The sequence below is a fragment of the Spinacia oleracea genome, chromosome 4 (genome assembly GCF_020520425.1).
Source record: "Spinacia oleracea cultivar Varoflay chromosome 4, BTI_SOV_V1, whole genome shotgun sequence".
Lineage (NCBI taxonomy): Eukaryota > Viridiplantae > Streptophyta > Magnoliopsida > Caryophyllales > Amaranthaceae > Spinacia > Spinacia oleracea.
The window spans coordinates 124,954,294-124,968,163 of NC_079490.1; positions in this window are offsets into that span (position 1 = coordinate 124,954,294).

The following is a 13,870-nucleotide window of genomic DNA, read 5'->3' on the forward strand; positions in this document are numbered from 1 at the left end:
AATCAATAACGCATGCTCGAAGCATGTCCTCCAGGGTTTGGATAGTCCTTTCAGTTTGGCCATCCGTGGCTGGGTGGAAGGCTGTACTCATTTTCAATGTCGTACCAAAGCTCTTCTGCACACTTTTCCAGAAATTCGAAAGAAACCTTGAATCTCTATCTGATACGATATCCTTAGGAACTCCATGTAACCTCACAACATTCTTAATGTAGGCTTTAGCAAGTTGTTCCATTTTCCAGGTTTCCTTCATTGGTATAAACACTGCTGACTTGGTCAACCTATCTACCACAACCCAAATTGTATCATTCCCAGTCTTTGACTTAGGTAAACAAGTGACAAAGTCCATAGAAATACAGTCCCATTTCCAGCTTGGAATCTCTAAAGGTTGGACCTTCCCTTAAGGTCTCTTATGCTCAATTTTAACCTTCTGACAAGTCAAACATCTAGCCACAAATTCAGCCACTTCGTTCTTCATCCTTGGCCACCAATAGACCTTTTTCAAGTCCTTGTACAGCTTGTCACCCCCTGGGTGCACAGAATATGGCGTATTATGCCCTTCTTTCATCAATCTCTCTTTCAGTTCTCCACACTTTTGAGGCACGCACCACCTGCCTTTGTACCTCAACTTCCATCATCATGGATTCGGAATTCTAACTCCTTACCTTGCGAAATCTTTTCCTTGATTCGCTCCAACTTTACATCACCAACTTGGTTCTCTCTAATCTCATCAAATATTGACGGCTGGATGGTTAAGGCATTCATTATGCCCACAAGGCTTTCACCACTTACTATTTCGAGGTTTAAACGCTGCATGTCCTGACACAGCTCGTTAGCAACTACTAACGCATTGACACTATGACTTGATTTCCTACTCAAGGCATCCGCAACTACATTGGCTTTTCCCTCATGGTACTGGATATCCAAATCATAGTCCTTAATTAACTCCAACCACCTTCGTTGGCGCATATTCAAATCCTTCTGTGTGAAGATGTACTTCAAACTCTTGTGGTCCGTAAATATCCTACACTTCACACCATACAGATAGTGTCTCCATATCTTCAATGCAAACAATATAGCCGCTAGCTCTAAATCATGGGTAGGGTAATTGGATTCATATGGCTTTAATTGCCTTGACGCATACGCAATAACTTTCCCGTTTTGCATCAATACACACCCCAAACCATTCTTAGAGGCATCACTATACACATCGTATGCACCACTCTCATCTGGTAAGGTTAACACTGGCGCGGTTGTCAATCGCGTCTTTAAGGCTTGGAATGCTTCCTCACACTGGTCACTCCATTCAAACTTGGTTTCCTTCTTCATCAAGGTAGTCATGGGCTTGGCTATCCTAGAGAAGTCTTGAACAAATCGTCTATAGTAGCCAGCTAATCCCAAAACACTACGAATGTCAGTCACACTCTTGGGTGTAGGCCATTCACTAACAGCTTTGATCTTAGCAGGGTCAACTGCCACTCCTTCTTTTGACACAAAATGTCCCAAAAATGCAACTCTTTCTAACCAAAACTCACACTTGGAGAATTTGGCATATAACTAGTTATCTCTCAAGGTACTCAACACCGATCTCAAGTGTTCCGCGTGATCTTCTTTACTCTTTGAGTACACTAGGATGTCATCTATGAAAACCACTACCAACTTGTCCAAATAGGCATGGAATACACGGTTCATTAAGTCCATAAATATTGCAGGGGCATTGGTTAACCCAAAAGGCATAACAGTGAACTCATAATGTCCGTATCTAGTTCTGAATGCGGTCTTTGGTATGTCATGGTCAGTGATTCTCAATTGATGATAACCCGAACGCAAATCGATCTTTGAAAAGATTCCTGCTCCTTTTAGTTGGTCAAATAGGTCTTCTATCCTAGGTAATGGATATTTGTTCTTTATTGTGACCTTATTGAGCTCCCTGTAGTCTATACAGAGCCTCATACTTCCATCCTTTTTCTTCACAAACAACACTGGTGCTCCCCAAGGCGATGCACTTGGCCTAATATAACCTTTCTCCAATAGATCCTCTAGTTGGCCTTTTAACTCATTCATTTCTGCTGGAGCCATTCTATAAGGTGCTTTTGAAATAGGGGCGGTTCCAGGTACTAAATCTATGGTAAAGTCAATAGGTCGATTGGGAGGCATCCCCAGGATCTTTTCTGGAAATACATCAAGGAATTCATTGACTACTGCAATATCCTCAAGTTGATCCTTGGTCACATGCTCTAGGTTCCTCACATTACATAAGAAGGCTGGGTTCCCTTTACTGACTAGCTTCACGAGTTCCATTGCCGTGATGATTCCTATGTTCTTAGGTTTACCAAAACGACGATATGACACTACTTTGCCTAGGCTAGACCTCAAGTGAACCTTCTGCTTCTCACAATCTATTTTGGCTTTGAACTTGGCCAACCAATCCATTCCTAGAATTACATCTAGCTCTCCTAACTCGAATTCGATTAGGTTAGATAATAATACGGTCTTGGCTATGGTCATAGGCACATCTCTATGGATTTTGGTACACTTCACTATACTACCAGTAGGTATGACTATAGGTACTTCAGTCGATTCAGGCTCTTTCAATCCTAATTTCCCCAAAGCATCTACTGATATAAAAGAATAAGTCGCACCAGAATCAAATAGAACTTTGACTGAAACGGAATTAATAGAAAAAGTACCCGCTATGACGTCAGAGGAAGTCTCCGCTTCTTGCCTAGATATCACATTCAACTTTCCTTGGGCAACTCCTTTGTTATAGCCACCTCCATTGGTGTTCCCATTGTTGTTTCGGTTCCCATTCTGCTATTGGTTCCCTCCAGGCTTTCCATGGTTCTGGTGATTGCCATTGCTATTGCCATTGTTACCACTTTGGTAGTTCCTTTGATTTCCACCTCCATTTCCCCCATTCCGGTTCTGATTATTCCGGTTATTGCCTTGGTGGTTACCTTGGTTAGGCTTTCCATTCTTTGAATAGCATTCATACTCCCTATGGCCTAACTTCTGACAGAATCTACAAGTCACCAAGTTCCCATCACAATCCTTTCCAGGGTGATTCATGTTACAGCGCCTACACTCGTAGGTCCGTACTCCATTCCTTCCAGACTGATTTCCACCACCTTGGTTGTTGCGATTACCACCATTGTTAGCCCTAAACTGGAAATTCCCATTTCCTTTGTGCTTCTTAAAATTCCCCTGATTCTGATGGTTATTTCCTTGATTTGAGTTTCCACCATCCTTTCTCTTTTCAGCACTACCATTCTTCCTTTGCTGTAACCCATACAGGTGAGCAGCTTTTCCGTACAGGGTGTCTAATGAGGTAAAGGTCTCTCCAGACAACAACAGTTGTAAGTCCATGGTCAAACCATTCTCAAATCTTTGAGCCCTGAGCTCTTCCGTTGCCACCACTTCAGGTGCAAACCTAGACAGCTCTATAAACTTAGAATAGTATTCCGTCACAGACAAACTTCCCATTTTGAGTTCAATGAACTCCTGCGCCTTTTGCTTCTTCAGGTAGGGTGGGTAAAACTTGTTCCTTAGTGCAGTTTTGAATGCTTCCCATCCAAAGTTAGGTGTGGCTCTAAGGGTATTTTCACATCGTTGCCACCACATATCAGCTTCACCTCTCAGGTAGTACACAGCACTATTCACCCTAAGGTTTTCGGGGCAATTCACAGCTACAATGAGTTTATCAAACTCTCTCAACCAGTTCTCCAACACACTTGGTTCAATCTCTTCGCTATAGAGTGGAGGCTTGCTTTGAGCTATTTCTTAAACATTTCCCCAGCCGGGTCATGCATTGGGTTTTCTCTGGTTTGAGCTAGGTCACGAACTACCTCAGCTAGTTGTCTAACCACTTCAGAAATCTCTTGGTTAGCCATATCCCTTCTCCTGAATAAATAAAAAGGCTAACTTCAATATTGGTTGGACACGACATTACTAAGGTACTGGTTCTACAACGAACCTACTCACAACAATAACACACTTAGGCGCCACCTAGGGGAAGAGTTGGCGCCACTTTCGGGCCTTCTCACCCCACTATTCGATGCAAGTAAATTTAGATGGTTGCTACTAAACCACCTTGCACATAAAAATTTCATTGAAGAAATAACAAATAATCCCTTTGCGATACCCACACGACTTAGAATTGAGAATTAAACTTAAAGGATAACGAAAAGGAAATTCTATTCTTTTATTAAAACTCCAATGAATAAGTATTACATCCACTAATGCCATAACATCACCAACTATAATAGACTAAAACCATAAATAGTAGCTTTGCCACTTTATTACTTCAACGAAAAGAAAGAAACAAAAGAAATAAAACTAAGGATTACATTTCTCTAGAGACTAACGTCATCACGACGATCATTTCTTTCCTTGTATTGCTCTGGAGTAAAGTCTTGATCATTAGGATCATCCAAGTCTTCTTCCGGATCTGAGTCTTCATCCATAGCCTCATTATTTTGTTGTGGCTCACTATCAACCACATTATTCTCTTCAAGCTCATCTTCAGATCCACTGGATATCTCAATGGTTGGTTCAGGAACTATAGGGTTAGGATTCTCAATCTCTACTACATCATCATCACTATCCTCCTTAACATCACTAGCTTGCTCATCATGGATCATATCATCCTCACCATCACTTTCTATTCCTCCATAGCCCATACCTAGACCCGCAGAATACTTTCCATCCTCATAGCTATTTTCCGCAATCTCTAGTATAGTAGCAAGAACCTCAGAATCATACTTCCACCTACCATCACTAGTCCCATATTTGTACCAATTAGGGGTACCATCACTATAATGCATGTCACTGAACCTATTCTTGAGGTCTATGTAAGGGTACTTATGGGGTAAACAATGTATAATCATACTAGCCATCATATCTTTGTGCCTAAGGTGGGGCATGTTCTTGGTCGAAGCCAAATAGTCACAAGCAAACACGATCTTCTGAACATACGTGCGAGGAGTCTCATTATCCATCTTCTCTAAGTATCCTAGACTGGTGAACTTAGAAGGTATCATCCTTAATTCCTGAAAATTCACAACTCAAAAGTCTTACTAACGCGTTTCCATAGAATTTCCAACCCCAAAAGGATACAATAATTAGTTCATGGAGCCATACAATTTCAATGCACAAATATATGCTCAACATGAAATATGATGCAATTAATCACATAAAGCAAGATAAAACATGGTTAAAACATATACATGGCACTTAATAATCACATTGTCACATAATATGCATTCTTAGACTAATATGCCCTTCTTAGTCTACCCATTTCTCACTTGAAAATAATATTAATTTTCGAAATTAATTAAGAAATAACTCCTAACTTTGTTGAAATTATTTAAATTAAAATCGAAAATTAATAAGAATTATTGATTAATTAAATAAATAAATAAATAAATTTCGGATAAATAATTAAAAGGAAAATTCCGAAAATTTTAAACATAAATTCGAAATAATATTCGAATAAAATAAATAAATAAATAAATGATTAAAATAATTCGGATAATTAAATAAATTAATTTCCGAAATTAAGAAATAAATTCGAATTTAATTCGAAATTTTCGAATAAAAAAAATTCGGAAAGATTAATTAAGTTAAATAATAATTCAAACTTTTCAACTTATTTCAAATGACCCAAAATAATTTGTATTTGACCTTTAAAATATTGAGTACTCAAAATAATTCGTTTTGACTTTAGGAAAATAATTTTCGAAAATCCTAAAGTTCCGCAATCGTAGTTTAAGGATTTACCACTTTGCACTATTAATTAATGCAAAGCAGCTCTCAAACTAGAGCTCTGATACCACTTTGTAACACCCTAATAATTCCTTGCTTTTATAAAATTATTTTCCAACTTAAAATAAAGGAATTACTAAAGTATTACCGCCACCGTGAAAACGGCTAAGGCTATTACCAGAATTACGCAGCGGAATTAAATGTCAACTAACTTTTAAAAACCATAATAAATAAAATATCGAGGCCTTCTACAATTTGGAACCATAATGGCCCAAAACCCAAAATATAACTAATTCAAATATTTCAAACATAATTAAAATAAAGTTAAATAAAATAGTTTCAAAGAACGAAAACATGCAACTCTCTCAATCATCCCAAGCCACATGATTTCGATCGTACTTGATCTACCAACCTGCTATATTAATCTACTCCCCAACAATGCAAGTGCAAATGATGGATCATCATAGGGTCATTAAGGCAAAAGCCATGACCGGAAACACATAAAGCACGTAGTCAGCAAAAGCTGAGTACTTACAAGCATAGAGTAATGAAACTAAAGCATGCATCACTCACGAAATACTAATCAACATGCAAAAGTCATATAATAACAAATCAAACAATCATGAGATACAAGACTCGACTCTTGACTCGACTCTTGACTCACAATTTAATTAGAATAAGCTTCGAACGGGCCAAAAGAATAATCCACAAAGGGAAAAAGGTGATGGGAGCCAACCAAACACCAAATATAATAATAATAAAATCGGGCCATACCGAGTGTCGGGCCATACCGACGGAATTCCTGCGCATAATATAAATGAAACAACGTCTTGTATCATTAGTAGGAGTACGAGCTTTCCGGCAAGACTCCCCCCATTGTTCATACTCAAGGTATATACGTTCCAAGAGTTTTGAAGCTTGTTCCGGTTGCACTTTACGTTTATTAATATTTTAATAAAGGCGAACTCAAGACTCGACAACATGCACACATACAATTAATAAACGACAACCAAAACAATCTTATTTTAATGCCTTAGGACTTGTGATCAACCAAGCAAGACACTTGTGATATTACTACCATGTTCCTCCTCACCAAAGTGAGACTCCACATCATGCATATTAACATGAGGGTTGCGCCCTTGCACGACAAATCCTAATTCATTTCATACATAATATTCCCAACTGAACCCTACATGTGCGGTGGCTTACGTGAGCTAACCCTTCACATGTGGTAAAATAAATAGTACAACGAGGTACAAATAAATGGCTCAAAGTATGCTAGACATCCCGTACAATAGCATACAAATAATTAATCCATCCCTTGCATGTTAATTGAACCATACATGCATAAATATTGAACAACATGATTGACAATGAAATCCATACTCATAATAATTCCAACATGCTTGTTCAACAAATAATTCAATAAATCCAACATCACACAACAATGCTCGTTCACCAAAATAAACATGATTTCACATAATGTAATTCACATCATCAACAATCATGTATTGTCATTGACAAAAAGGTGTGGTCGCCCTAGACTTGTACGTACCTTGAATACCTAAGCGTAGGGGCCACTTTGCAATAACGAGCACTCAACTAGAAATCACCTCCTATCATCAAAATAATGAAACATAAATTATTTCCATGTTCATTAAATTTCCAGCAACTTTATAAAATTTAAAACTTCCTTTAGACTTTAGAATTGAATCGTTTTTCATTAATAAAGTCGTCTCAATTTGCAAAATCAATCCCTAGTACAAAAACATACTTTTTCTGCCTTTAAAATCAATAAAAATCGACACTTTAAACCTTTATTCAAATCTGAAAATATAATTGATTATCATAATTAAAATCATCACCTAATTATGCTAATCAATTGACACATTAGGTCTAGGTTAAAACCCTAACTTGAAAATCCCAATAACACTAGTTTAATGTCATAAAAATCCATGCTTTATTAAATAAAAAAATCTGAAAATTCATTCTTTAATAATTAAAAAAAACCTAATGAATCACGACACACAAATCCTCAAACCACGGTATTCATAACCGGTTCCCAGCATTTTAATTACTCAAAATAATATTAATATAATAATTTAAAATACGGAATTTAAATAGAATAGGTAAGGAAGAAGAGAATTATACCAATCCGGCCTATAGCACGGAACAACCACGAATTAATGTGATTGGGCGAAAAAGAAATCGAATACGAACACACACACACACACGCAATCGACGTGCGTGCGCGCGGGCGAGGGGCAGGCTCAGCAGCGCGCTGGGGCGCGCGGGACGGATGGGCGAGGGCACGAGCGCTGGGCGCTGTGCGCGAGAGGGAGAGCAGGGGTGTGCGGTGCACACGAGCAACAACAACACAGCAGCACAGCACCAGCAGCTATGCATGCTGGCTGGGCGGGCTGCGAGAGAAAGAGCGAGAGACAAGGGGTGTGGGCGCTGGGCGCGCGCGAAGAGGGAGCGAGGGCGAGAGCGAGTGCTGGGGCGTGAGGCCGAGCAGCACGAGGCACAGCCGCACGAGCACGGGCTGCGTGCGTGCGGGCTTGCGGACGAGAGGAAAAGAGAGGAGAGGAGTGTTGGGCAAGAAATCAAAAAGGGGCTTAATGAAATTTTAGTGGTTTATTTAATGATGGGGAGTCCTATTTATAGGCTCCCTAATCCCTTGATGGTCTAGGCTTAGGACTTTTAAGTTGGGCTTAGGAATTAAATGAATTGGGCTAGCTTAGGACTTGAATTAAATACTTTTGATTGGGCTCGTTTAATAAAACGAATTGGGCTTTTTATTCAAAACCCGAAGCTTTAAAAATCATTTGCAACTCATTTAATTTCCCGACTCAAGAATTAAATTCGTTTCGTAATTAATTAAAATAATAAATATTCTAATTAATTAAAGTACATTAAATACATTTAAATATTATTTAAATGCTAATAAATCGTAAAATGCTTTATAAATATAATAAAATATATTTATAAATATTATAAAAATACGAGGTATTACACGGGGTCCTTGAGGAAATCTGCAATGGGAAAGGCTATATTGATATGTCAACTGTCGATGCAGATACATCCGTAAAGATTAGTGAGGTTTGAACTTTGAAGTGTACTTCGTAACTTTTTTACTATAGTTTATGTTCGTGTGACTTTGACATCTTCCTAAAAACTTTCAAACCTTCACGTTTTGCATTTTTTGTGGTTTGATGTTCTTACTCACACCTTTCATGCTTTACATTGTATTACGGTTTCTGATGTAGGCTTGCCAATCACAATAATTCAAAATCTTTCATGCTTTACACTGTAATCTATGTAGTCAAATAAGAAAATTGAATAATTCAAAACCCTGGTCTGTTCATGACATAATCATATTGTTGTATTATGTTGAGGTATCTTGGTAACTAACCAGAACACAACCAGTGACTAACTGGCTATCTTATATGGATTTATGGTAACAAATAATAATGATAGAATTTCCATAAAACCCAATCGTGGAGTGATCCTAGATCATAGTTGGTGCTTCGATGCACTTTTTGTAATTGCAGCTGTGAGTTAAAATTCCATCTCCCAACCGTTTCAGCTGATTGTTTACTAGACTGTGTTTTGGTTCACTCTTCATTTTCGAATATCTTTTTTCTTCAGTAGTCTTTCCTCTTTGAAACTCCAAATTTAATTTAATTTGATTTGCAGGGAGTTACATCCAAGGGTGGAAGATTTCCTGAAGGTCCTGTTTCCGGTAGCAAAAAGCCTGCGGAGGATGGTCAATTGATTATCCTAGCTGCTGGTGAGAAGGTAAAAGATGAAAGTTTGTCATACATGTATCTTCTTTTGAAAACTACCAATCTGGCTTACTCCCATTACTCCCATCAAGATACATAGTATTTATTTATTTACTCAAAATTTTCTAGCACGCAGACATTTTCGCTCACAACTTGGAACTAACGAACTTTAGAACTCATTTCAAACTTATTACATGATTCATATGATTAGTTTTAACTTTTCAAGACTCAATCCAATCTACTTATGCACATTTGAGACTTGTTTGGCCATTATAGGTCATATTTAGGGTAAAATGACATTTTCGCTCCCAACTTTGAACTAACGAACCTAAAAACTCATTTCAAACTTACTACATGATTCATATGATTAGTTTTAATTTTCCAAGACTCAATCCAATCCATTTATGCACATTTTAGACTTGTTTGGTCGTTATAGGTCATATTTAGGAAAAAACGAGGCATTTTCGCTCTCAACTTTGAACTAACGAACCTAAGAACTCATTTCAAACTTACTACATGATTCATATGATTAGATTTAACTTTCCAAGACTCAATCCAATCTATTTGTGCACATTTGATACTTGTTTGGCCGTTATAGGTCACCTTTAGGCTAAAATGACATTTTTGCTTACAACTTTGAACTAACGAACTTAAGAACTCATTTCAAACTTATTACATGATTCATATGATTAGTTTTAACTTTCCAAGACTAAATCCAATCTATTTTAGCACATTTGATACTTGTTTGGTCGTTATAGGTCATATTTAGGCTAAGATGAGACATTTTCGCTCCCAACTTTGAACTAACGAACCTAAGAACTCACTTCAAACTTTCTACATGATTCATATTATTAGTTTAAACTTTCCAAGACTCAATCCAATCTATTTATGCACATTTGAGACTTGTTCGTTCGTTATAGGTCATATTTAGGCTAAAATGAAACATTTTCGCTCCCAACTTTGAACTAACGAACCTAAGAACTCACTTCAAACTTTCTACATGATTCATATTATTAGTTTAAACTTTCCAAGACTCAATCCAATCTATTTATGCACATTTGAGACTTGTTCGGTCGTTATAGGTCATATTTAGGCTAAAATGAGACATTTTTGCTCCCAACTTTGAACTAACGAACCTAAGAACTCACTTCAAACTTTCTACATGATTCATATGATTAGTTTAAACTTTCTAAGACTCAATCCAATCTATTTATGCACATTTGAGACTTGTTTGGCCGTTATAGGTCATATTTAGGCTAAAATGACATTTTCGCTCCCAACTTTGAACTAACGAACCTAAGGACTCACTTCCAACTTATTACATGATTAATATGATTAGTTTTAAGTTTCTAAGACTCAATCCGATCGATTTATGTACATTTGAGACTTGTTTGGTGGTTATAGGTCATATTTAGGCTAAAGGCTAAAAGAAGGCATTTTCACTCCCAACTTTAAACTAAAGAACATAAAGACTCATTTTTAAAACCTTTACATGATTAACATGATTAGTTTTAAGTTTCCAAGACTCCTTACAATCTATTTACGCACATTTAAGGCTCGTTGCGTCGTTAATTCGTTATAGGTTATATTTAGAGTAAAATGACATTATCGTTTCCAACTTTGAACTAAAGAATTTAAGGATTTAATTGAAACTTATTACATGATTAATATTGTTTTTGAAGGTATATCCTCCGGGGAATGCGCCTTATGCTAGTGTGGAAATTAAGGTGGTTCGTGAGCAATTGGCAAAGTTTTTACCAGCAAGTATTTATTATTGGCCTGAGCGCGCTTGGTCGAGTTGTTTGATATTAAAATGTATGCGTACATTGAAATTGGAAAGTACAAATATTTAAATGTAGTACCTGCACTTTGGTTTTGGGATATATTAAATATATAAAACAATAGTTATTGTTTTTATATTTGTTATACAGGTTGCGATATTCTATTATTGTTGTGACAGGTTTCTATATTTGTTGCAAGGCACTTTAGGTATCCCTAAACTAAATTAAAATTTTCCCGCCAAAAGTGCTTTGTTGCAGCGTACATATATATGTGTACGCTGCAACAAGGGTGTAAATTTTGCAAAATTCCAGACTTGTTGCAGCGTACAAATAGATGTACCGTGCAAAAGGTGGGGTTTTTGCAGCGTACACAAATTTGTACGCTGCAACAAGTCAAGTTTTTTGCCAAATTTTTGACATTTGTTACAGCGTACATAAAAAAGTACTTTTAGCAGCGAACATTGTACGCTGCAACAAGTTCCGACTTGTTGCAGGCCCCCCAGTTGCAGCATACGATGTACGCTGCAACAGGGGTCTAAAAGCCCGCTTTCGTTGATTGGTTTTGGATTTTACTCTGGAATTGATTATTTATGAACCTAAAGTTAGTTTTATGTTTTCCGCTGCAAAATTCTGAATAAGCCGTTATATTTTCACACGGGCGATATTGATAATTCTCTCTATAGTTATATTTGTAAAAAGGATTATTCTAGAAAATGGAGAATTGTCGGGGTGTTACTAGAGGTCAGAGGAAATATCCATTTCGCTCCTCCTTTTTCACGGGGAATTTTACTTTGCATGTACTTGATTAATTTATATGTTTTAACATATACCTATTGTAATCATTTTTACGTCTTGTATGTAGTACTTTCCTCAAGTTCCTGCCACTTAGTCTCAAGCGATGATTGACGAGACACGAGATACTTTGGTTACATATTTTTTCAAGAAAAAACAAGTTATCAATGATCATATTGATGAAGATGAAGATGAAGAAAATGGTCTTCTGGACGGTGATCATGAATGATATTTGTAGCTAGTGCATATTGTAAATATCTAACAAATGTTTTGGGAATCTCGTAGGAAGTTAATACATTTGAAGTACTTTGGATTTGAACTTGTGATTGGAGTTTGGGGAATGTTATGTTACAGTGGTTTTATTTAATTTATTGCTTTGGAGAACAAGAAGTTTGTACATTAGTCGGTTTGGAAAATAAATTATGCATATATATAGAGTTGATGGATTATTATTATATCATTGAGCCAATTTAGATATTGGATGGAATCTAACAGGTATCATTTAATTTGAAAATAAATTATCTGCCAATAATTTATTGGTTATAGCAGCCATTTAAAATTTTATTTAAAAAAACCAAAAAAAAAAATCAAAATAAATTTGGTTTCTTAGATTGCAGACGTTCATACCAGAGGAGTATCAAATAAATCGTAGATGCTTAAAATATAGTCTCCTTAAAAAAGCCAAAGGAACCGCATTGTGTAACAAAGTGGTTTCCTAGTACAATCAAAGAAACCACATATTTCATCAATTCGGTCTCTTATTCTTTGTATTTAAATTCACAGGACAGGGTCTAAGAAACCAGTTTCCTGGCAAAATCGGTTTCTTATATATATCAAAGAAACAAGACCAAAACTATGGTCTCTTATGCTAATAGACCTACTACGTACCTAGACACCGTATAAAGTGAGGTTTCTTTGCCTAGTTTTGTCCGGTTTCTTAGGCTATTTTTGTAGTAGTGTATGAATCTTTGAACTAGACAACATATTGAAACTCGTATCACATTGAGTAAATAAATTCATATTCACTCAAACCCAGGTGAAATAATAAAGTCATAAAACTTTATTAGCTTTCAACTCTATTGTCTAGGATTTCTAAAATAGTTCATTTCTTTTGTTACTTTTAACAAGTACGACTAGCTTGTCTTCAATGATCTAGAAATCACTCAACTTTCAAAAGTCCATCACTATGGAGCTTTAGAATGTTAACTTGTTGATATGGTCTAAGCAACAATGTCAAAGATTAGTGGAACTCAAATCAAGAAATTGATCTGTACCTAGTAAAGTTTTTGTTGATAAAGAGTTGTTTGTTTTATTCAGGCATACATGACTCAACCCTTAATTGACCATTTCATTCAAACAAATATTGTTTTTGTTTTCTTTGAATGTGAGTCTTTCTGTGTTTGAAACAGAAATTTAGGTATGTCGATTATGAAACAAAATAACCATTAAGTTCCAGCCTTGAAAGGACTTAAAACAAGCTAGATGACCCTACAACTAATGTAACAACGCCATGCATTAGTTTAAAAATAAACTAGCAATAATATTGTGCCACGTGGATAGGAAAAAACAACAAAAGAAATAAAAAAAACTAGTTTAAATGGTTGTAAGTCACAAAACATATAAAAGTTGAAACCCAAAATAGATAAACAGCAGACCAATGAGATTGGAGAGGCGGATATCAAATATGTGTGGCAAACACATATCACCCCACAACCTAACAAAACACACACCATAACATGACAAAACAGG